General features: G+C 39.6%; 1 protein-coding gene across 1 annotated transcript in view; it reads left to right on the forward strand.

Annotated features, from left to right (window-relative positions):
* The first annotated feature begins 1,135 nt into the window (after window positions 1–1,135).
* CDH20 (cadherin 20) overlaps window positions 1,136–26,201 on the forward strand; it is a 164,153-nt gene continuing 139,087 nt past the window's right edge. Inside the window, exon 1 of the mRNA XM_034762072.1 lies at window positions 1,136–1,643. The gene's annotated coding sequence lies outside the window, so the exon portion shown is untranslated. The remainder of the gene's footprint in view (window positions 1,644–26,201) is intronic.

The following is a 26,201-nucleotide window of genomic DNA, read 5'->3' on the forward strand; positions in this document are numbered from 1 at the left end:
ATAGTGATGAATGTTTATGAAAAATGCATGTCCATAAGATTCCTCGGGTTATATCTGTGTCCTTAGTTCTGCTAAATAATGAAGGCAAATTAAAAAAATCTAAACTGTGCAATCAATCTTCATAGTAGATTTCATGGCAAAGAGGCTGGATGTTCCAGGAAATCAATAATAGGAATTAGTCTTCAGTGGCAAACTGACTGATTTGGGTAGAGATTATATGGTTTCCATTCTGCACTGAAGTTAGTGGAGTTACTTGAGATTTGACCCAGTGTAACTGAAAATTGAATTGGGCTGTAGGTTGGTAGTGACAAGAACGTATTACCATCTGACAGCTGTTCAGTATATGTGAAATGAGCTGCAGTCTCATTCTAGTACCTAGTGGCCATCTCTTTCACTGCCATAGTTGGCACTAATTTGTACCCTTACTACAATGTCTGCAGAAAGATGAAGGATTGAATGGGCATAGAGTTAGGAACCGTCTCACCCCTAGAGATGGTTATTCCTGGTCACCACTGAGGCAAATTGGTAGGCAGCATGGAATGCATCTACTGCGTACATGTGCTGCCTCTGCTGTAGCAGTTCTGTGGTTAAGACAGAGTATTTCACTTTTCATTGCTGTCAGTTGCCTACCAGTTTCATGACCCCCACAGACATTTGAAAAAAATTAAAAAGGAAGGTTTTTTAAAGGATTATTTAATGGATTTTTTTCAATCTTCTACAACTCCCACAAGAAATCACATTTACGCTAATATCTGTAAGATCAGTCTAAGAATATTTATTAATTAGTACTGAGAAACAAAGCTTTCCTCTGTTAAAAAATAAAAATTTGTTTCCCAGTATTTTCAGACTACCTAACCAGTGTGTTTTTAATCTGCCATGTTGTCCTTGTCTTTCCCCATAAATTCCCATCCATGAACAGGGATGATGCATCTTTTAAATCCTCCTAAGACATATTCTCTGTAGAAAGATGTCTCTGGTACACATTGCTGCTTTTCCCAGGACCTGGGAGATGTGTGTGGAATCTAAAGCCAGTGGGGTTCCCCAGAGGTGCCCAGTCAAAATTGCAGGGTCTGAACCACAGGGTGCCAACTGGACACTAATTACTTGCATCTGGTGGTGTTCCAGACAGCTCCTCAGAGGGAAGGAGTGCACATTCCTGGCACCAATTGGCTAATTCAATTTACTTCAACAGCATTCGCCTCTGTCGGAATATTCATGAGCAGGAGAATGAGTACCAGTGGCACAGGCAGCCAGCAGCCACTTAGACTAGGGAAGGAGCAAGGGCGAAGGAGGAGGGGAAGAGGTGCCTGCCACAAACTCGAGAGGAGCTGATCTGGAGAAGCCTCCGTCTCCACCGGCGCTGAGCTGAGCGTTGGCAGAGGCGAGGGACTGGGGGAGAACCCCGTCGTCACTGCAGCCCAGGTGGAAGCAAAAATCTAGCCCCGTGTGTGCGCTGGGCGCAGGAGGGGGAAGCTGTGCGCCCCCCACCCCTTTTTTTTCCCCTGAGGTGGGCTCAGGAGCGGACTTCGCTTCTCGGACTGCAGTGGCCGTGGCGGGGGGCGCTGGGATGTGAGCGGGGACCCCAGCGAGGAGGAAGGTCGCCAGGAGGCTTCCCGGGGAGCTCCTGCCACACACCGCGCAAGGTACCCGCGGGGTAACATTGGAGGCTCCCTGGCCGAGCACGGCGGGAGGCAGAGGGAAGGGGCGCGGGGCTGCAGCTGCTCTCGAGTTTGGCTGGGACTCTTGCAGGTGCGCTGGCGGCAGGGCCGCCTCAGCCCTGCCACGAGCTTCTCCCTCCAACTTCCCCGGCGGCTCGGGCCAAAGCAGGGAGCCGCCTCGGGTGGGGGGACGTGTCCCAGTCCCGCCAGCTCCGGGGCGGTCCCCTCTGCTCTCCTGCGTGCTGGGGCAGGGGTGTGGGAAACCCCCCTAGGGAAAGGAGCCCTGTGGAGGCGGGGAGGGGGTTGCACAGAGAACTCTTCTACAGGCTGCCGCCCCATGGGGATGCCTCCAAGGATCAGACACCTGGGGGGGGGGAGTCTTGCAAGCCCGAGAGAGCGCGGGCCCCTGCAGGAGGGCGGGGGGGTATGCCCAGCAGGAGGCCGAGAGTGTGGGGAGCCATGGGCTCGAGGCAAAAGAGAGGGGGGATTTTGCCCAGTGAGAGCCCTGAGCACGGGCGTTATAGGAGCAAGAGGGAGCCCTGCCCATGGGGTGGTTTGGGGGAGCCCTCTAGGGAGCAGGGCACGCGCTGTCGCCAGAACCGCCCCCCCCCCCCTTAGAGCCGGGGAGAATAAAGGAATCTCTGGAGCAGTGAGCAAAGTGTGCGGGAAACTCTCCCCCCCGCCTGATATCACTTTTTTTTCTCCTGCGAACCAAGTTTGGTTCCTCTTCTGTGGCTCTCACTGGCCGCGTTAGCTCCTCCCGGCCGGTCCCCCCGCCGGGCAGCCGCCGACTTGGTGGGACTTCACGGGCTCTTCTGGGTGTCGATGGACCGGGGGAGGGGGATCGAGGTAACAGAAAATAAATGTGAAAAAGATACGGAAGGAAGAGACCCAATGGCTGGGCCATAAATCAGCCAGTATATAGGGGGAGTTGATGAGAATAGATCTTTTCACCCTCCCAAAAAAAAATACCCCCTTTGGAGGGGGGAACCAAGAAGGCTGATTATTGGCACCCAGCTCTGAAACCAAGGCAGCTGATGCTGAGCGGAGCCAAAGGGTGCAGTTCTTCTTAGTTTCAAAACAGCAAGACAGTCTCTGCCAAAGATTGCTGTAAACACTGAATAAAGATTTCATTGTGGGCTGGTGTGACTGGAATAATTAGGCCGTTAATTGTTCATTTTGATCCGAAGGTGCGGGAATCAGTAGTGCACAATAACCACAAAACGAGGGAAAGGGAGAGAAAATAGCAACATGCAACATTTATCACTTGCTCCGCTTCTGCAGTACTTTGAATCCCAGAGCTCAGGGGTCGTTATCTATTTAACAAAAGGGCATCTCTGTAAAACTGCAGTTTAAATATGCATTACTGCCATTTTCTCTTCTTAGTTTTTATGCTGCACACAATCGAGTGATGAGTTTTGGGTTTTTTTAATCCCGTTTTAGGGAAGTAAAATGTAAAGATGCCTGGAGAATGAACATCCTAACTAGACTGACTAATACCAATTAATGCATTCTACTTATGTGCACACTTTATTGCCAGCTCAACAGGGATGACTGCTAATGGTGCCAGCTTTTGTGCTGCTGTAAGGCTTTTCAAACAGGCAACTGTTTGTGTTTTTAACTTCGTAATTATGTCCAGGTTTAAAACATGTTACTCAGAGTGATTTCTCTTTCATGAAAAACTGGTGAAATAACCTCTTACTACACTGTTGCTTTTCTATGTGATGTAACAGAAAACTCCATGCTTGCTAGTGGCTAAAGGTGATTTTTAGTATACATGTACAGGCAGTAAACTGACAGTACTGATATTTACTAAAAATGGCACTTGTAAGGGAAAAGTGGTTGTAAACTATTTCATATGTAACATATAACAAGAGATACATCTACAAAAAGACAGAATAGTGATATGTCTAATCAGAGAGAATGGAAGAGCAGGGTATTAAAACAAAGTTGATGAAGTCATAATCATGTGAGCAAAATCACAGGATGATTTGAAGTCTAATGTTGTAAAGGAAACAGATTCAGCTTTGGTGTGACTCCACTGACTTCAAAGAAGTTACACCAGGTATGAATTTGGCTCACAGATTTTAATACAGATACCCTCCACTATATATTATTAAATAAAAAAAAGATTTTGGAACTGGACAATGTTTCATCAGAACCACAATTAGTATACTTTTCATCTGTATACATAAGGAAGTGAGAGCTATCAATAAGATAACGGGGGAGTGAGCTTTCACTTTGCTGTGAAAAACATAGTGTTGTATTTTCTGAGTTTGCCTAAGACTTTGAGATGCACTTGTGAGATTTTTGCATTAAGGAAAGGGGAGAAAACAGGATACATGTTAAAGTGCTACAACTGTATAAGTAACTAAACAAAGTAATGTAGTCTCTATTCAAATCCTAAATTATCTGAGGAAGGACTGAGTGAGCACTGCAGTGTTTGGCCCAAAGTGGGGTGTTGGGAGGAACTCACCTGGATATTAAATGACTGCAGTTAAAATGCACTTCACAAATGTTCTGATTAAGTTGTCAAAATTGCATTGCCATACTCCAATGATGGATTGAGGATAAATTCTTTATTTCTGATTTAATTGTAATCCCTGTTGTGAGGAACAGTCTTCAAGGCAATCTGCCAACCTGTTCCTTTTTACCAGAATTATCTAGAAGGGAATATTGCTAACTGTATCTGGATCAACCCACTATTAGAAACCTAAGAACATTTTACTGAAATATCCTCTGGAACTAGAAGGACAAAACGTGTAGTGAAAACTGTAAGAGACATTACTGACCTTGAGTCATTGCCAGTGATGTTTCATTAGGGAACTCTTATAAAGAATCTTAACTTTATAGTGCATCAATTAGTTAAATGCTATGTTTAATTTCAGAATAATTTCTGGAGCCAGGACTGAAGACCAGTAAAGTTTTGTCATAAGTCTAATGTTTCTTATATTTAATAAACAGAAACATATACAAAATCTATGGTTGTTAAATAAGACATGAAAAACATGCCTCAAGAGCCATGATAATCATGGGGAAATCATGTATGGTTACAATATGCATACCATCTATACATAGAGGTTTATACAATTTTATGTATTGAAATCATTAGTCATTGTTTTGTAGTAAAATGCTGACTAATATCTTGTAAATAAGTTATTTGAAATTCACAGTACATCTTCATAATAAAATTGCATTGTCACAGACATAATTGTTATTCATAACAAGTAGTCTCACAAACAGATTCCATCCCTGTAAGTACTGAGTCTGTCAGACCAATTATGACTAAATTACTGCATGTCCTCTATTGTATAAACTAATTAAAGGGTAATTAATAAAATGATGATTTCATTCCATGGCAATGACTACATCTGGTTGTCATAGCAGAGTGTGTTTGACATATGGTTGAATGGTCAGACATTACATCGTATGATAGCAACATTTGTGCAGAACACCTGGCAAGGCAGCAGAATTTTAACCCTTAAAGCTTTAATTTCAAGACTCAGTGCCAAGGTGTTATTGAATTTGTTTAAAGAAGAACAGGAGTACTTGTGGCACCTTAGAGACTAACAAATTTATTAGAGCATAAGCTTTCGTGGACTACAGCCCACTTCTTGTTTGCTCATACTCTTCACCTAATCTTCGTAGGCCTAATATGAGATAATTTAGCCCTTCAGCAAAACTTAAATGAGCTAACCTCATGAGGGACTTAAGTTGGAACTGATAGATAAAATACTACAGATTTACTTACTTAGTGACATAATTAGATGATGTTAGTTCATTTTCTAGTGGCCAGTACATGTTAATACTGTACACTGGCAAAGAAAAGCCATGATGGAATTAGCATTGAGAGTAAAATATCTCTTTTCCTCCTCCCCTCCCATCACCTCTGCCATACAGTTATATAGCAAGCTGAGGTTGTGGTCACATTGGCATGGAGAAATCTGCATTGCAGCCTTCTCAGACTGTACCTTGCATCTATAGATATACCAAAATTTCAGTTCCCAAAACTCCTAGTACAAATAGTATCGGTAAAATTCACACACAATTTAAAATGTTCTTTTAGTAAAATAACAAATAATATAAATAAATGTCAAGTATCAGGGGGTAGCCGTGTTAGTCTGTATCTACAAAAACAACACGGAGTCTGGTGGCACCTTAAAGACTAACAGATTTATTTGGGCATAAGCTTTCGTGGGTAAAAACCTCACTTTGCATCTGACGAAGTGAGGTTTTTACCCACAAAAGTTTATGCCCAAATAAATCTGTCTTTAAGGTGCCAACAGACTCCTTGTTATAAATAAATGTGTGTGTGTATACATGATATACAGGATAGCGATATACATACTCTGAAAGATCAGTGGTTGAGATTTTCAAAGCAATCTAGGGGTTTTATACATACCTTTAATGTGTCTAAATCCCCTAACCTGCTTTGAAAAATCTCAGCCACTGATTTTTCAGGGTAGGGTTATTTGTGTGCACATGTGTGTCTTTTGAAAGTGCAAACCACAAGTAGTCATGGTTCTGATTGAGTATAGCAAAACCAGAGAGAAGGAGTAATGAAGCAACAAATTAACATTTTCATTTATAAATGACACAAAAATAGTTTTTTTTTTTTTTCAGATAAAGCTAAGTAAAAGGGTGTATGAAACTGAATGATCTCATTAGTGTCTTCCTTATTTCATGCACACCATCATGAATGAACAGTTTCTTCACTGAGTAGTCATGATTACTCATCACCTCCCATGGTCAGGTGCAGAGTTTGGCCAATGATGCGTATAAAGCACTATTTGTCTGTTTCTCTGAGAGTCTGAGTCCTATTTCTTGAGATTTTCCAGTTAGACTGATCTAGCTCATTTTCATTCTAACCATGTAACTCATTAACACCTGGAAAATCTTTTTATAGCATCTAACTGCATCACATGCATTGTCCGACACATGTACTCTTAATAGGGCTTTCACTGTGGCATTGTCAAAGAACCCTTATGTCACAGCTGGGAACATGAATCTGTCATGTCAGCACTGTACCTTGTTTTAGAAAGCGATAGTATATGAATCTATTTTATGAAAAGAAGTTAAATGTGCTCATGTACTGATCATTAGCAAGCAAAAAATTGAAGCTTATTTTTCTATATAAAGATTAAAACTAGTATTAGCAGAGTGCGTTGTACACTAACACTACTGCTTCTAAGGCATTGTATTTAAGGAAAAGCAAGACATGAAGCAAGCCAGTCATGTCTTAGTATTTTATTGGTGCGATGTGACTAGTTAAGGATATATGATCATTTACATTTCTTTTTAAAAAATGCCAGAGGTCTATAACTCAGCTGTGATAACTCATCTGAGGCCAAAAGTTGATATGAAAGTCCTTAGTTTGGGAATACTTATCTTTTAAACAAATTTAATGTAAGTAATTTGGCAATTTTAAAAGATGAGTAGAAGGAAATTATCTCTAATTTCACATGGTATTTTTTGTTTGCACCTACAAAAATAATTGCAAAAGAAATTGAACAAGAATATTTTGTAGGTTATGAATCATACTATGTTGGGTGTTTTGTTTTGTTTTGTTTTTAAATTAAAGCAATAGAGGTATACATTTGTAAAAATGTCTTCAACACTGAGACAAGACCTACTTTTGGATAAGGATTAATATATATATATACACGTGCATTTTCACTTGTGAATTAATCACTGTTTTAAAATTCACCATTTCTTGTTGACACTATAGAGCATGTCAATATGGTAATCCTCTGGTAGAGCTCACTAAGTACACATTGATATGATAGACCATAAGTACTGTGAAGGAAGAAATACAGTTTCTCATATCAATGATCTGTCAATGATCTGTGGATAAAAGGAGCATTTCATACATTTCCAATATGATAGTTCACACACTGCACCCATTAAAGGGACTTCAAGTGTTTTGAAATAAAGTTACACTGTCAAATGCCCTTTTATAGGTTTAAAATATTTTCTCCATTGTTTTCAGTACTTTCTCAGAACCTTGAAAATGAAGGACCCAATCCTGTAGCCGTGAGGCAGTCAAAGCTCCCACTGACATCAGTGAAAACATTCCAGTTTAAAGCAACAAGTTAGGCTCTGAATTTTCTTCTCTTTTGATTCTTTCCTTTTGCCATTGGTCACTATTTCTAGGGGGGTTCTGTTTTTTCTAGTAGTATTTGAAGTCCCAAAAATATTTTTTGTCTGTCTCCTTGTTTATTCACACACACACACACACACACACACACACACCATCATCAGAAGTCTAGGGATAGCGTTTGTTAGATAATTGCTGCTGTGGGGCCAGTAGAGGGCACACAGAACTTTGTTTTTGAGTAGGTCCTTTGTGTAAACCGTTTTTTTCTTTGTTTTTTTTTTTGTTTTTTTTAATTACATGGTGAAGTATGTTAAACAGAATTTGTTAGGGCCTTATTCATGTTGGTGAGCTCTGTTACAGCTAGCCAGTGGGCCTGTTATAGTAAGTGCTCACCAACATGAATAAATTTGCACAATCAAGTCCTAAGAATCCTAAAGATACAATCCATGAGATTCTAGCAGTTCTAAAGTAGGTAGCTCTTTGGGACCAAATTATTCAACGTGGTTTCTTTAAATCTACTACAGCAGCAATTCAGAGGTAAAAATGAAACTATATAATTAACCTCTCCTGTATGCCTAGGTATTTTAGAACTTGTGGCATATAGTGGATTCCTGAAACATGTAACTTGGACGCAATGGGGCATGTTAAAGATAGATTGAAAGGCTTACCTATAAATGTTCTTGCTTGTATAGTTTTGATTCAGAATTGCAGTCATGATATAATATAAATTAAAATCGCAGTAGTAGAACACCATTTGGCAAATCTTATAAAATTGGTATATAGACACCTCACTAGGTGGTGGTGGTTATTTACTGAGTGCCTTCTGTGTGCTTAGCACTATACAAAAATAAAACAAGACATAGGATACATTTTTTTCAAAAGCTTTTTTTCAAAAGCACTTAATTGACTTAGGAGCCTGCATTCAAGACGTCCAATGTTTGTTGGACACTGAAGAACCTGTTTTCTTTTCAAAATGGGAGGCTCCTAAGCCTCTTGGTCACTTTTTTGAAAATTTTACCCATAGTCCTTGCGCCATAGAGCTTACAATCTAAATAAGATGTAGATAACACCAATGTGACGGGCTAATATTTCAAAGCCTTGTGGAAGAAGAGGGTTTTTAAGGAAGTAATTGAAGAAATGGGAGAGATCCATGCGTGGAAAGGGCATGGAGATGGGTATGGGAAAAGAATGTATAAAGTCCTAGACAGGGTAGTGTGGGAGGAATGTAAGTAGTGTGGGGGGGAGAGAATAGAAGGAAGCAGAAGTAGACAAAATGGAATGAAGTAGGGCCTTGAAGGTGAAATATGAAGCTCAATCTTTATGCAGAAAACAAGAGGGGAGACCTGTCAAATGACTCCCAGGTTGCTGGAGCAAGATAAATTTATCAAAACTACTTTGTATGTACTGGATCAAAGAACTGCAGAGAAGAGGAGGTTGCTATAGTAAAAGAGAGATGATAAATGTGATAATCCTCAGGGGTGAAGAGAGAAGGATAGACTGCAGAGGTGGAAGGGAGAGAATTTGGTGAAAGCATGGGCTGGAGATATGTAGAAATAGGAGACAAATGTCAATTAGGTTGTGACATAATATGAAGCTAGGTGAAACAGTTTAAGGTTATAGATGAAGATTCAAACTAGTCTGGTGTTGTCTAGATTTTTATGAGAGCTCTTTGGGGCATATACAGTTTAAGAGATTAAAGGGTTTTATAAAATGGTAAATTAAATTTTTCCATGTTGAGTTTGAGGCAAAAGTTCATTTAGGAGGAGATGTGAGATAGGCAGCTAGAGATATGATAGTGCTATGGGTAGAGATCGGGGGCATGGAGATCAAATTTGGAGTCCTCCATATAGAGATGATAGCCTGAACCATCTCTCGTATATAGCTCAGGTCTCACACAGGGCCAAATTCTGTTCACTCAGACTTGTGTAAATCCAGAGTAACGTCTCTGAACTCAATGGAAGTGCACCAGATTTACCTTGTTGTAACTGAGAGCACAATTTGTCCTGAGATGTCCATCGGAATCTTTAGAAACATTAGTTATGTAAACTTTATATGAGATGTGTGTGTGCATCTTATGTTATAGAATAAGGAACTAGGCCAGGGGTCGCAACGTTTGGCACGCGGCTCGCCAGGGTAAGCACCCTGGCGGGCCGGGCCAGTTTATTTACCTGCTGATGCGGCTGGTTCAGCCGATCATGGCCCCCACTGGCCGCGGTTCACCGTCCTAGGCCAATGGGGGCGGCGGGAAGCTGCGGCCAGCACATCCCTCGCCCGCGCCGCTTTTCTCGCCACCCCCATTGGCCTGGGACAGCGAACCGCGGCCAATGGGGGTCGCGATCGGCCGAACCTGCCGCGTCAGCAGGTAAATAAACTGGCCCGGCCCGCCAGGGTGCTTACCCTGGCTAGTCGCGTGCCAAACGTTGCCGATCCCTGAACTAGGCACTCAAGTTCAAATATCTTGGAAAGGGTGATGACATATCAAAGTTTCAAAGAAAAAAAATTGATTAGCTCTATATTATTGAGCTGTCAGCTCCTGCCTCTGGTCTGCCTATGAAGCCAGCCTTCATTGTCTGTTAATCCATTTTTCCCTTAAATTCCTGCAGGCTTTGTGCCATGCTGCCCAGTATACATGGAAGGATCTCCTCTTAGGACTCACCTCTACTGTGATGCCAATGAAACACTTGACAATAGCTAGGCAATGTGTATATTGAGACTAATGCTTATTGGTGTCAAAATAATTATCTTCTCTTCTCCCCATCTTCACCCAGTTCATTTGTTTCTCATTAGATGCTAAGATTGTAAGAACTTTGCGGGAGAGACTGCCTTTTTATTACATGAGCAGAGCAAAGCGTTCTTGATTCCTGACTGGGCACTCTAGGTGCTACTGTAGCATAGTTAAATATGAAAATGTAATAAAGAAATATATTTTTTATTAAAAATCTATAAACCTTGAAGCCGCATTTTGATCAAAATCTGTTGCTAATTTATTCCACTGATAATGCATGTTCATATCAAATGTAACTGAAAATATAGGTTTAATGGTTTCTTCACATATCAAGTTAATGAAACCAGTAAATTTGTCTTAAATCACCATTTAAAATATTTTTGTGGTTCTATTTCTTTTGTAAGTTATTAATATTCTTCAGTTTTAATATCTTGGCAGTGGACAGTGTTTGTTATCTAATATGATTGCACTTACCAGCAATTTTTTAGAATATTATGTGATGCCCAAGTGTTTAAAAATATGGTCATATCAAAATGTGTATTTAAACTATTAAATCTCTTAACAGACAATAATACCATAGGCCTCCTGATGATGTTGAGGCCCTATCCTGTTCTCACTGACTTCAGGTATACAGCTGAGATTTTTAAAGCCACCTGTGGGATTTAGACACTCAATTCCCATTCATTTTAATGGTCATTGGGCATCCAACCCTCTTGTGCAACTTTAAAATCTTAATACAGTTTTGTACAAGATTGTCTTCAAAGAGGTAGTGGTCCAAAATTATTTTTATTCTTCTGCAATTTATTTGAATTGAATAAGCAAATTCCAAATGTCAAAGCATATTTGACTTCCATGGCTGCAATTATTGAATCCAACAGCCATTATGCTTATAATCATGTTGAAAGTTTAAGACCATAATGCTTTGTTTAGCATCCTTGGAAATGATCAGGACTGAACAGGAGTGGGGCAAAGCACTTATCTGACTTAAAACAGCATCCTCATTGCATGGTAATTGTATTGCTGAAAGACCTTCTGCATTGCAAGGCTCCGGGAGTGCTGGGAGAGAGTCATTTTTTTCAGATGTCAATCATTGATGTCTTCTGTGACTAGAAATAGTTTGGTGTTGTATTTTCACAGCCTGCCTAGACACATGTCTGAAATCCACTGCCTTACTCATAATTTACTCATCAGGGTACCATTTCACAATGTTAAATTGTTACTTGAAGAATATTAACATGACTTAGTGAAACAGAATACAGATAAAAGCAATAATATTTTATTCAATCTTTTTTCATTTGCTTTATTGCATTATAGAGGGACCACTTGGAAATAGCCTCCCTGCAACATAATTCCATAGCTAATATTAAGTTTAGTAATACTAATATAGTTCTGACCAGTAACTCAAATGTTCCTTTAATGAGGATGATATCAAAGGTACTAACAACTCAATGAGGCTAAGAAATATAAGATAATAATCAAGCTACTCATTTAGAATGTTCAGCCAGAAAATCTGTTCCACATGACTGAAATAAAGGAGAAGTTTTCTATTGAAGACTCAACACTGTCCAAAATGAACATTTAGGGCAAGGTTAACAATAGTAAAATTCAAAAGTTCCAGCCATATTTACCAATAAACTATTTATGGAGGGAACACAAGCAAATTGTTAGAAAAAATTCAGATTGCAGCTTCTGACAAGTATACTTTATTTATGACTGCACATTGGAATTTTTTGAAGTAACACTTAAAAGATATAAAAATGTGGCAAAACATCATGCACCAAACATTTCCAGTGGAGTGTGCCATTGTCATATATCACATATGAAACTCTGGTAAAGGGGTAGCCTCAGGATTCAAAATTAGTGGTGTCAAGATTCTTGTTTCCCAAATCTATGGAGCTAGGAGAATCTTGGAGATGACATTATATACAATATTGTGTGTGTGTGTGTAAATATAATCAGACCAAGGGGAAAGATTAGTGTTACCCTATGGTGGACCTTGTGTATACTGTGGTATGTAAAATAAAGTTATTAATATAGCTAGACTAGTGTTTTTGTTTTTGTTTTTTTTCGTGAGTAAGTAAGAGTAAGGTCAAGTACATGGACCACGTTCTGTGACTGCTCTGCACAGCCATTGAAGCCAATGGGAGTTTTGTTTAAAAACTGATGGTAGCATATCGCCAGAAAGTGAAATCCCAGAATGATTCTAGGTCAGGGATCGGCAACGTTTGGCACGCGGCTCACCAGGGTAAACACCCTGGTGGGCCGGGCCAGTTTATTTACCTGCTCACGCGGCAGGTTCGGCCGATCGCAGCCCCCACTGGCTGCGGTTCGCCGTCCCGGGCCAATGGGGGCGGCGAGAAGCGGCGCGGGCGAGGGATGTGCTGGCCGCAGCTTCCCGCCGCCCCCATTGGCCTGGGACGGCGAACCGCGGCCAATGGGGGCCACGATCGGCCAAACTTGCCACGTCAGCAGGTAAATAAACTGACCCGGCCCGCCAGGGTGCTTACCCTGGCGAGCCGCATGCCAAACGTTGCCGACCCCTGTTCTAGGTTTTCATCCATATTAAGGATGGGTCCAAGCTGCAGAGTTTGGATCTGGATCTGAATTTCCTGAAAGTTGTTGACTTGTTTTTGCCTTTAATCCACACATAGATTTGAGTGCTGAGATATATCGTGGTTTTAGGCTTCTAGGATAGAAATAGTCAATTAAGGGAGAACTTTTATTATTATTTGTTTTACAGTAGTGCCTAGGAGTGCCAGCTGAGATCAGACCCCCGTTGTGCTAGGCACTGTGTAAATTCATAATAAGAAATAGCTCTGGCCCAAGGAACTCATCATTGAAATACTAGAGCTGGCTGGAGGATGACAAATGTGTTTTGCAACATTTAAGGTTTCAACATTTTTCATTCCGTACTGGAATAAAAACAAAAACTTTTGAACATTTTTGCAAAACAGAATTGTCATAATGTCCATTTTTCTATCTGAAAAAATGAGGATTCCTTTTCGGGTCTCTCTTTCTTTGGAAGTGAAGGAGAGTCCACCCCGGGCCACAGAAACATTCCTCTCAACAATTTAATCAAAGTGGATATATCTACGTTAAAAGCTTTGTCTTCAAAATAGCATACTTTGAAAAAAAAAAAAAGTCAAAAATGTTCCAACCAGCTCCACTAAATATGCAAGATTGACTAAAGGTAGTAAGAGAAACACAGGCACAGAGAGATGAAGTGACTTGCCCAGGATTATGCCAGAAATACAACCATATCTCCTGCTTCCCAGTTCAGTGCCATATCATCAACTGTGCTGTCTCCCATATTTTAACCTATACTAGAATCTCTAGAGAATTGCAGGGGTGGGGCGGGGGGGTTAAATAAAAACCTTGGAACATTTTTTTTATAAAATTCTTTAAGAGCATTATACTCTAAAAGTTTTCAAACAGTGCCAGGTGACAATGACAAACCTGCCACAGTCCCTTCCATGAGTCTTGATAAAGGGAGTCTCTGATATCCCAATCTTTGCTACATCTGAGAATCAGCTTCATGGTTTTCTGAGTTGAGAAGTAGGTTGTGGTTGGAAAATTGCCCTTATGTGAGGGATAATTGCATGCCAAGTCTTCAGAAATCTTAGGTCAGTTCCTGTTTAAAAGTTGTGAGTTTATGCTTCAGAGTGGCAAAAAAAAAAAAAAAAAAAAATCAATACCAAAAAACCCCCACAACTGTTTGGGTTTGAAAAAAAGCAAAGTTTGATTTTTACCACTTAATATACTGTCAAGTGTTACTTCAATAACCTTTTAAAGACATTCTAGTACAAAGCAGAGGGATACCTTCATCCTTGAAATGCTATGGTATAAAATAGTCTAGACAATTGACTGTACTGTGTTTATATGGATTTTGTAAAATATTGCCTTTTCAATGCTAATGTCTCAGCAATAGAAAATAATTATTGCAGCCAAATTCTCCTCTGGATACATACATACAACCCCCATTTACCTCAGTACAACAGTGAAAGAATATGACTTAATCGGGGATAGATTTTGCTCCACAGGTCTTCCTCTCTTTATTATACCCTTTCCATTTTATGGATACAGGATTTGCTATCTCAGAACATACCAGTGATCCATTTAGGCTGCCATCATTGTCTCTGAAAATGATCAGTTTCTGACATTTGAAAGGAACATGTAAAAGCCCCATATTACACAACAGTTTGCTACACTTTTCTGCTCTCAATACACTACCGCAACCTCGTTGATTTCAATGGGATTATGCTAGTGTAACTAACAGCACAGATGAAGAAAGGGACTTTAATTTTAATCCTTATAAAAGGGAACTCTGGGATGAGCTCAGGAAGGCAGGACAATCCATGACATGGTAGAAAAGGTGGAAAGTAACCCTAAAAAAAAAAAAAAAAACTTCCTCCTGGGTACACAAAAGAATCACTCATTTCTAGTTATATGTATTCTTCCCCTGGAGTTAGGGGCAGGCATTTCAGAATTTTGTAGTCCTTAGGATAATTAAAATGGGATCCCCAAGAGTTTGGATTATAGGTCCCTTCTTGTCCCACTCATAGATTGTAAGCTTTTCGGGATGGGGTCATCTATGACTCTTATATATTAGGTTTGCTTTGCTCTGCTAAGGCAAGATTGTTCCTTACATTATAGTTCTTGTTTTTTCCACATACTCAGTTCTTTTCATAGTCTTCTGCCTTCCATGCTATAAGTAATTGTTTTCTTTCATTTCTTGATAATGAACTCTAATGGGCCTGCTGTTATGCATGTTTTGAGCCTGGGAAGCTTGTCCGCAATATTACACTATAAAAGTGCTACTCAATGCAATTTGCAAGAGGACAAAGCTATAAGGGTAGTAAAGTGGAATTGCATTCACCCTTCTCCATGTAATTTATTTCCCACTTTTTACTGGATATGTTATGGTTTAAATGCTGCCCAAAGGACTTGACACCTGTGCAATACATGTTTCCTGTTCTGTGGGTTAAACCTTCAAGGTGATGTTCCTTTTGCCCCTTTCCACTAGCTGTCTGGAGAGAATTTAAAGATAACATGACATTTTTTAAAAAAGAATTATGAGGATGATGCCAGTGACCTGGCCAGTCTTTTCCCTCTGAATAGAATAGGTTTACTCTATACTATGATAATATGTAACATAATCTGGGATGATACACACTTTAAAATGTTCATAAATAAACTGCTCCAAAGCTGCATTTGTGCTATGTGCTCAATTGATACCATGTGTGCACTGAAAGTATCTAATATAGCTCACAATTATAATCAGTAAAGTGATGCGGGTTATTTTGCTCACAGCAGGAGTCAGAGCATTCTTGCGGGCCAGGCTAAGACTATGAAAGAAACTCCCACAGGAACCAATGACCATCACAGTCCCTACCACCTTCTTCTACTTTAGTTTTGACCTGCCTTCTCTAGCATAAACACATAGTAGCATCTACATTTGAAAAAAAAATCCTGCTGCAACAAAACACCACACTCTACAGCCAGTTGTCCCCCAGGAAGAGGATGCAAGAGACAGAGAATGAATGAATGAATGAACCACTCCCAATGCATGTTAGTTGCATAATGCTTTACTGGAAGGCACTTGGATACTACCATGATGAGGGGAGTATAAGAACCTTTGTAGAACAAAATAGTCTCTCTCTTACCTTCTCACCAGTCTGAGGCGAGGAGCTTGCGTACCAGTGAAAGCAATCTACGCCAGTGAATAGCACTGTGACAGATATGACAATATCCTGGCCAAACCTTGTGGAATTAAGTTTAAGTATTTCAGGAGATCATTGTATTAAAAATGCAAATGTTTGTGTCCCGTTGAAGGATTGTATGTAGTCCCATGGGGAAGAGGGACCACAGGCCTCTTGGAACTAAGAACACTGGGAGATGTGTTGGGGAGTGGGAAGGGGAGGCAAATTTACTCATGTTGTAACATCTCCAGAGAGCTACTCCCACCTGTGGAAAGGCTCTCATATGCTGGTTCAAACTGTATTCTCCAAGGACCAATAGTCAAAGCATTTTGCTTAAATAGCCTGAGTGAAAACAGACTCAGGGCTTTCTTTCTGACCCAGCAAATGGACAGGACCTCTGGGCCAAGGGCAGGCAGCTCTTAGGGAAGGGTTGGAAGGTCTTTGTCCTGCTGAGGCCCACTTGAGTGCTTGTTCTGAGCTGAAGATGTGATGAACTCGTGACTACAGGAAAAAACCCTGTGTGAGGTTTGAAGGGGTAATCATCAACCAGAGCTCTTGTTGGGGTGATCTCTGGTAAGCTTCTTAGGGGAGTGTAGGTTCTTTTATTGTTTTCTCTGTAAAGCTTTTACCTAAAGAATACATGCTCTTGCTTAGAAGGAGCAGCATGTTAACTTATAACTGTGGCAATTATACTGTGTACCATCTGTGAGGAGAAAAGTGAAGCAGGCCTGCTTAGGTAGTCTCTCTTTTGCTGGGTGTATCACAGTATAGTCAGGGAATTGAGCAGCCTGGAAATACCCTGGTATGAAAGGAGAAATATGCATCTCTGTCTAAGAAAGGCAACAGCTGGAGAGCCGGAAACCTAGAGTGGGAGCCCTTGCTGGACCATAGAGGGAGAATATATGTGCAATTGCCCTGAATTGTGACGAGTGCATAGTACGTACCCCTTCGGCGCACTAACCACTTCTGGTACCTCCCCACCGGTGGTGCAGCTCCATACCATCCACTGCATAGGGCACTACATGGGTGAAATCCATGCTTTGGGAATATAAATGGTGCACAGTCCTGTGCTAGGGTCTTCACGGGGGTAATGTCACCCTGTGGGTAATTCTTGCAATCTAATCCTGAGTGTAAATTACAAGACTTCAAAGCACTTGGATTCCTCTTCATTGCTTTTTTTTTTAAGGGCTGTCTGTGATCATGCTTTTCATCACTGGTTTTATTTTGAACAATTTCTCTCTGATTTCCGGATTACATATTCCTCTGCTAGCCAGTGACAATCCACAGTGCTTACATACAGTACACCATCTTCACAAACCATAATGAAACTGAGATTTGAAGGAATAACTGGATGAGCAGGCATCTTTCTCCAGCTGTCATGTCTAGTTGTGGCAGCAAACTGGCGTTTCATTGTAAAAGATGCTAATTTCAATATGAGCTGTAGCTGTGTTGAGAGAAGCATAAAAGGAATTCTTGATTATCTATATCAGTACTTCTGTCCCTGGGGACAGGCTCTGAGTCTTCAGATCACATATGGCAAGAGTGCTGTGATAAAATATGCATCAATAAAACTTTGCAATTTATGATAAAAGAGTAGAAAGTTTTATACACTGTGATAATTATTCCTGACTAGCATTTCTTTTTTCTTTCTTTTTGCCCCTTTGTAATCCTTTACTGTTAATCTATTTCAGCTTGTTGTACTAATGATTACATCATTGTGAGCATGGGCTACAAGCTCATTTCTTCAGCGACGCTGTCATGCTAGGGAGCTTTCCCTGTTTGTAATTCCCAAACCTGTCCTGAGATTCCCCAGATACTCAAGCTTTTTACTGGGGCTGGGATTTTCTGCTGTAGAAGGGCCCTATGATATAGGGATTGTTAACGTTTCTTGCACCTTTATATATTCTTGTAGGATATATATTATGTGTAATATATATATATATCCTACAAGAATGGAAGAGTACCTTCCATACAGGACCAAATTATATCCTTTGACATACATTTATAATTCTTAGGAGATGCAGATCTTTGAGAGCAGAATTTATCCCATATTATATATTTATAATGCATTGTTTTACAAGTATGTCATTTAAATGAATTTTTTTAATTTAAAAAAAGGAAAAAATCTCAACCTCTGCCCAGTTGAAAAAAGTACATAATGTCCATTTAAATATAACATGCTGATATACATAGTTGACAAGCCACAATTTATTTTTCAGATCCTATGTTACTTTGCTCATTATAGCATAAGAAAGTGTAGGTCACTTTTTGTCTGCTTCAGAACACTTGATGATAACTAATAATAATACTTAGCATTTAAGTCCTGATCCTACAAACCCTCTGTGGGATGAATTCAAAATGACTTCAAAGGGATTTCCACATGCAGTGTTCACAGGCTCAGGCCTTTATACAGCACTCTGTACTGATGTGTTTGCAAAGTGCCAAGCGCAGTGGGATCCCTTTCCTTATTTGGACATCTAGGTACTACTGTAATTCAAATAAATAATTATTAGTCCTGTCTGTCTTTTTTTGCTTTTCTTCTCTTTTCTCTGCTTCGGTAGCAAACTAGAAACTGGCAGGTGGGGAGGTGAGGGGTGGGGAGCGGCGTGGCTCACGCAATGGCACATTTCTACACAACTGAGAGGAGCTGGGGAAACTGTTCACAACAAACAATTTAGCCCAAGATTTTTTTTTTTTTTTTTTTTTTTGCTGTTTAATAGCTTGTTCCCATGCAATGTTTGCAAAATGCTTAACTTTAAGCATGTATTTAAATTGCATTGATTTCAATGGGAGTTAAACACATGCTTAAGAGTTTCGCTGGATCAGGGCCTACGGCCCCAGTATAGCAGCCCATCCCTGTCACCCAGCACGTTAGCACATGACTGAGTTTAAGCATATGCTTAAATCCCATTGAAATCAATGGGATTAAGGCATTTGCTTAAGTGATGTGCAGAACAGGAATGGATTTAAACTCATATTTAAATGCTGTGCTGAACCAGGGCCTAAATGAGTAAAAAAGATTCAAATGTCAGTAAAGAGAATGGATTGGATTAATCTGGAAGAATATTCACAGATACTTGTCTTTGTGTGTTTTACCTAGCTCCAGTTGAAAAGACAAAATGTAATACCATTAACTCCATATTAAAGAGTGATGAGAGATTTAAGTTACAAAAATAATGACTTTTAATTATACAGCTATAAGGAGATGATGACTTTTAAGACAAGTGGTGGAAAAAAGTCTGGGTTATTTTTCTACCTTTTTGCCTTTACATAAATTAATAGGAATTACTGTCTATTAGAAAGCTAAATGAATTTGTTTAACTCCCCTGTTTTTCATTAAGCTGATCCTAAAGACAGGAGATCTTCAATTAGTTTTGTTGACAGCACTGGTAATGCTGTAATGATTGTGAGAAGAGGGGGAAAAAGTGAAAATTTACTGTGGGGATAAGGGATAAACTGGACCAGGCAAAGAGACAGAATACATAACCACTAATTAACGCATGTACTCATTTAAAAAAAAAAAAAGCCTGCAACCTGAAAGGGGTTGCAAAGTATTTCTGCACTGCAGAGCAGGCCCTTTAGCTTTTGCTACAAAGTGCATATAATATTAATGGTATATAAGAGCCAACTGCCTACGAAATCATATTCTCCCATTCTTGCAGGTCCTTGTCACAGAGCATATTTAATTTAACATTGCAATATTTATTTTCCAAAGCTCTAAGTGAGCCAAAATATATTTAGTAAAATGAATATTTTGTAACAGCAGAGTAGCTGACCTATGTTCAAGTAGCAAATTAACCCTAATTCATCTTTACAATGACCCTATGCCAAATAACCTTATTTCAGCTGCCCCATTCCAGTCCTTCATTGACTTTGTAAAATGTAACCATAGCAATTTTGCCCAGTTCTGTTTTGGGGGTTTAATTACATCTATCTCTTTTATTATTCCTGTTTGAATCTCTGCGTTGTGCTTGGGTGACTTATAAGCAAGCTTGGCTTGGCCTAAGTATTCTTTAGGGATAGGCTCAAGCCAAAACATGTATATTGTCTTGAAACCATGTCAGATGGGAGCTTGTATCTCAGATTCTAACCAACTAAAGAGCTTTGTTTTCTGACACAAAGGGATGAATCCTGTCTTCTGTTGCATTCATTGAACCCTTATAGGATTGCTTTTGGGCGTCATATATTATGAATTTTTTGTGTGTGCAATTCTCACAAACAGTTACTCCTTTGAAGAATAAATTGATAATACCTCTTGCTTCCACCTCTTCAGTTCTAGCATCATAAACCATTACAATTACTAATTCTGCTTTCAGGTATGATACTCAGAAATCTGTAAATATGTGAATCCAAACATTTTTATTGTCTGACGCATTATTCTTGATCAAATTAATAGGAACAGAATGACCTTAGTAGGTCTTTCCTTATTTTATCTATTGTGTGATCTTGTGTGATGTGTTGCAAAGTGACTCAAGCTTCCTTCCCTCCAAAGATCTATATAGATCATACCCAATTCCTCTAAAGATTTTTATTAGGGTAGGTTGGAGCAAATTTGTACTGCAGTAGGGACACAAAGCCAGAAGGCTGCACAAAGGGCATTTAGCTTTAAAATCTGAATCTTCCCCTGAATTGCCTCCAGGCATAGATGGGAACGTTTCATGACAAATTCTATCAAAATTCATTTTTCTTGTCACTGTACATCATTCTTAAGAAACTGCATAATGATGAAATATATTAAAAATTAAGGGTTTTTTTTATCTGAGTCCTAGATTTCTCAAAGTCAAGTAGCTTCTACTCTAGGAGACACAGGAACAAAAGTAAAAGCCAACGTTCATTTCCAAGGCCTAGTACAACCCTGCTTATGGTGGTGTGTGTGTGTTGGGGGAGAGTAGACCAAATGGAAATAACTACAAATTTTACATTTGAGAAAAATTGCTTCCTACAGGTGACACTATAATTAACTTTGTAGGTCCTTGTATGCACTTTAGTCAGAAAGTTGGGGGGGAGAGGGGAGAGGATGTACACATATTGTATACATATTAATAGAATTTGAGTGATTGGACTGGCCCTGTGACCAACCAGTATCCTCTGTAATGTAATGAAAGTGACCTCTGCTCTGTCTGAGTCTTGGCTTCTGTCTTTCTTTGTCCACGTTGTCAAGAGCTGAATCAACGTACTTAGCTCCTGTTGACTTAGCATTTAATAGCAACCCCTCTGGTGAATTGTGGGACAGCGGTAACAGGTTGCTGCAGAAGCCCCTTCCACACTTGCACAGCTGGAAGCATGATGACCATGATCTAGGGCCCTTAGAGGTGAGCAAGAACCGAGCAGAGCAAAATGGGGAGGAGGTGGTCACTCATAGTGTTATATACCAGGAATGCAAAGAATTCTTTCAGGGAAGGGGCTAGGGAATGTAAGTAATAAAAACAAATATATCTTGCTTAAACTGTGTGAGGCATAACAATAGAAACATACTCCCCCTTGATAATACTTAATACTTTCACAGAGCTGTAACAAATACAATTTTCAGAAACAATACGGTGTTTTAAAACAAATGATGCTTGCAGAATCACAAGCTATGATTTATCTCTCAGCATCTTCAAGAAGCATGCATTATTAAATTTCAACCTGGGCTCTCTGTAATGTGGATAATTAATTTGATTATCACTCAGACAATTTTCTGACTGACTGAAACGTATCCTGTATTGTGGCTGCAAATATTTCAATTAGCTTGTACAAGCAAATTCTGCTACCAGTTTTTTTCTCATGGTTATCTTTCTTCCTGGCAGTGAGTAGTACTAAAGTACATAGTGTAGAATTACTAATGCCTGTACTAATGAATGCGAGGTGAATCCATTTGTTTGAATACATGTTCTGCATTCATTTTTAAATATGCCTGCATCGTCTAATGACACCAAGTGATTTTTTTTTTCAATGGAGAAGGTTTGGACCAAGGAAACTCTGGATAACCTGTGTATTAAGCTGTAGTTCTTGAAGATTATACATTTATTACTTCACTTCTAAAAAATGAAGTAAGGTTCACTGCAGAAATGTATAAGGTTGGGAAAGTATTATGTATTGGTGCATTATTTTTATTGCAGTTGTTGATTACAAAAATTATATTCTAAATAAACAAACATCATAGCGTAAACATAAAAAGAGGTTTCCAGTCCCATTCATGTCTCATGTCAAAAATGTGAAGTGTTTCTCCCCAAGAAAATACTAAAAGTTTCCATTCACATGTTGACATAGTGGTAGCCACATGGTATGCTGCATTGTCCAGTGGGAGACGGAGCTCTTTGGGCAGACTGGGCAGAGGCTGAGGACAGTGCGGAGACAATATAATTTCCTGAGAAATGTTGCTGGCTGCGTCTCTCATTATACACTGTATTCTTCTGACCAGTTCATGCAATAGCATTGGAATCCCAGTTGTCAGAAGGACAATGCCTTCATTAAAGCTTGGTCTATACTGGGGGGGGGTGGGGGGGGGTCAATCTAAATTACGCAACTTCAGCTATGTAAATAACATAGCTGATGTCAACGTACTTAAATCTACTTACCACGGTGTCTTCACTGCAGTAAGTCGACAACTGACGCTCTCCCGTCAACTCCACCAGAGTCGACAGGAGAGCGCTCGGTAGCCGATTTATCATGTCTAGACTAGACAACTGAAAATGACATCAGGCGTTTGCATGGCACTGTTGTAGCCAGCGTCGCAAGGTATTTACATGCTAGATGCGCTAAAGAGTCATATGTCCCTTCATCTTCAACCACCATTCCATAGGACATGCCTTCATGCTGATGATGGGTTCTGCTCGATAACGATCCAAAGCAGAGTGGACCGATGTATGTTCATTTTCATCATCTGAGTCAGATGCCACCAGCAGAAGTTTGATTTTCTTTTTTGGTGGTTCGGGTCCTGTAGTTTCCACATCTGAGTGTTGCTCTTTTAAGACTTCTGAAAGCATGTTCCACATCTCGTCCCTCTCAGATTTTGGAAGGCGCTTCTGATTCTGAAATGTTGGGTCGAGTGCTGTAGCTATTTTTAGAAATCTCACATTGGTATCTTCTTTGCGTTTTGTCAAATCTGCAGTGAAAGTGTTCTTAAAACAAACGTGCTGGATCATCATCTGAGTTTGCTATAACATGAAATATGTGGCAGAAAGTGGGTAAAACAGAGCCGAAGACATATAATTCTTCCCCAAGGAATTAAATTACACATTTAATTAACACATTATTTTTTAACAAGCATCATCAGCATGGAAGCATATCCTTTGAAATGGTGGCTGAAGCATGAAGGGGCATATGAATTTTTAGCATATCTGTCACATGAATATCTTGCAACGCCAGCTACAAAAGTGCCATGCGAACACCTGTTCTCACTCTCAGGTGACATTGTAAATAAGAAGCAGGCAGCAGCATCTCCTGTAAATGTAAACAAACTTGTTTGTCTTAGCGATTGGCTGAACAAGAAGTAGGACTGAGTGGACTTATAGGCTCTAAAGTTTTACATTGTTTTGTTTTTAAGAGCAGTTGTGTAACCAAAAAAAATCTATATTTGTAAGTTGCACTTTCATGATAATGAGATTGCACTACAGTACTTGTATGAGATTAATTGAAAAATACTATTTCTTTTATCATTTTTACAGTGCAAATATTTGTAATAAAAATAATATAAAGTGAGCACTGTACACTTTGTATTCTGTGTTGTAATAGAAATCAATATATTTAAAATATAGAAAAACATCCAAAAATATTTAATACATTTCAATTGGTAGTCTATTGTTTAACAGTGAGATTAATCACGATTATTTTTTTTAATTGCAATTAATTTTTGAGTGAATCGTTTGAGTTAACTGCGATTAATTGACAGCCCTAATTTTATTAAATTCAAGTAGCACCGAGAAAGTGCTGACTGCTGAACATATATTACAGAAGGCAAGGTCAATGTCCCAGATAATTTAAAAGGATATTGCAGACAAAGGATAGGGGAAACTGAAGCATTCAAGGTGATCAGTCACAACCTGGTGATATTATATAAAGGGGTGGGGGGGCGTTGTTTGATTTGTTGGTGGGAAATATATGGACTATGCCTAATTACTCCTCAACCATGCTATTATCAGTCAACTAGAGGGCATCTTGAGGATTTCAGGAGCAATTTGACTGTGAACAGAGGAGACCCCTTGCAGACCAGATCAGGGAGGACATTCCATATGCAGGACATTGGGACAGTTGTGGGAGAAAAGAACATATGAGGCAGCAATACAGGCATCACTGGGGGGATGCAGAGGAGGTGAGAGTAATGCAGAAAGACAAGGGATGATGTGTGTGGGGGAGCAGACCTTTAAGGCAAGGACAATAGCTTGACCCCGATGTGGGTCTAATTAGCACCTCTGCTTAGTGACATATGCTCACATCCGAGGCCAGAATGTTTACTTTACAAGCTTAATTTAAAAAACGTAGGTGATAAACTAAGTGCAAAGAAAAGTTAGATGTCACTAGTTGTCTTGACAGCGAAGAGCAGCATTCTATGTTCTTGCTATTGCAGAATTAGTGGCCATACATATCCCTTTCTGGGACATTTTGAACTGTATTGAAAGACAGAAGTTTTACTCTTGCATAATTCATGTGACTGGTTAGATATTTTTTTTTACATAGCAGTGGAAAGCAAAACCCAACATATTTTATTTGAGTGGTGATATTTTACCTAAAGCATGGCCATTATCTGTTGCTTTCTGTAATGCTACATTACAGTGAAATATCTGAGATGAGAGACAAGGTGGTTGGGGGTAATATTTTTTTATAGAACCATTGGTAAGAGACACAAGCTTTTGAGCTACACAGATCTCTTCTTCAAGTAGAGATGAGGCTCACAAGAATACCGAATGAATTCATTAGGACCAGTGCAGATAAAATCAATTCCTAATTCTTAGTTGCTGGGGGCTATACTTTGCTGTGATGTGAGATGCTCATCTGGGATTTATTTCAGATAATTTCCATGTGAGAGGTGTGTAGAAAAAATGGCTCTGCCATGTAATTTAGGAAAAATGGTATTCTGTCTTTCAAGCTATGACATGCATCCCAGAGACACGTCCAGTTCCGTAGGAAGGAAAGTATCACCTCAGGAGGGTGAGAGAACAAAAATGAGTTTGAGGGTGGGTGAAGTGCTGCCTAAAATGTAGTTGAACATTTGACGTGCATCCTCTTTGTTCAAAAAGTAAGCAAAACTAACAAATTCTGGATACATAAGTTAAAATTGGCCATAGGCAACTTTAACATAGACAGTAAAACTGAGACAAACTACTGCCCTAGTTCTTCACCGAATCTTAACCTATGCCCCATCTCAGGAAAGCTCCTTGTTCAGGATAGCACTTAAGCATATGCTTAACTAGAGTCAATAGGACTTAATTATGTGCCTATAATGGTATTTAAGAACATTCTAAAAGTTAAGCATGTACATAAGTGCTGTCCCGAAGAGGGATAAACTTCAATATGTGCTTTTCTGAATCGGGACCCAATTGTTTCTATCACGTGTGAAGACAAATATCTAGGACTCATAGTATTTTAATATACATTTAATTATAATTATTTATTTATATATTTTTATAGTTAATCAGACATGACCCCATCTGCACTGACTAAATATACTTAAAGCAGACATAAAATTATAATGAAGGCAACTGATTGCACAATGTAAACCCAATGTATCAATGCAAATGGAAAATGACTGTTACATAGGAACATATGTACTGCCAGACTGGATCAATCAAATAGTTCATTATCATTTCTCCAACAATGCTAAAGAGGGAAGGAAAAACTCTCTAATAGGCCTGGGCAATAATGAAACCCCATGAATGAGGTATGTGGATGAGGAGAGAAGGGGAAATTCTTTTTCATCCCTGCTAAAAGATATGCACTTTTACATTTCTATTGGTTATGAAACTCTTACTCATGCTGATGAGCAGGTATTCAGGAGAAGTCCCATTGACCACCAATGTGCGTAAGGGGTTTACACTCCAGTC

The sequence above is a fragment of the Trachemys scripta genome, chromosome 2, assembly GCF_013100865.1.
Source record: "Trachemys scripta elegans isolate TJP31775 chromosome 2, CAS_Tse_1.0, whole genome shotgun sequence".
Lineage (NCBI taxonomy): Eukaryota > Metazoa > Chordata > Testudines > Emydidae > Trachemys > Trachemys scripta.